The following is a 419-nucleotide window of genomic DNA, read 5'->3' as shown; positions in this document are numbered from 1 at the left end:
CTTTTTGGGTTGAGGTAATTGGGTGTTCTGTTAACTTCTTGAATTCCAAGCTCCAGCTCATTCCTTAGATTTGGGAAATTCTCAACTATTTGTCTGAAAACTCCTTTTCCTCTCCTTCGATAATGCCTATCATTTTTACGTTTCCTCTCCTGATGGTATCAGCTAGTTCTTGAATTTCTCTTTCATTATTTTTCATTCTTCAGTTTCTCTCTTCTTCCTTCTAATTTATTTGTAGATCTCTGTCTTCAATATCATTGATCTTTTCCTCCATTTGGTCGACTCTATTTCCCAAGCTTGCTATTCATTTTTCAACTCTTGCAGTGTGTTTTTTATCTCCAGAAGATCTATTCTGTTCTTTTTGAGGGTTTCAATCTCCTTGCTCAGCTCATCGAGGTGTTTTTTCAATTCCTGAAATTGTT

The sequence above is a fragment of the Pteropus vampyrus genome, unplaced genomic scaffold (assembly GCF_000151845.1).
Source record: "Pteropus vampyrus isolate Shadow unplaced genomic scaffold, Pvam_2.0 Scaffold493, whole genome shotgun sequence".
Taxonomy (NCBI): domain Eukaryota; kingdom Metazoa; phylum Chordata; class Mammalia; order Chiroptera; family Pteropodidae; genus Pteropus; species Pteropus vampyrus.
This window is presented reverse-complemented; position numbering follows the sequence as displayed.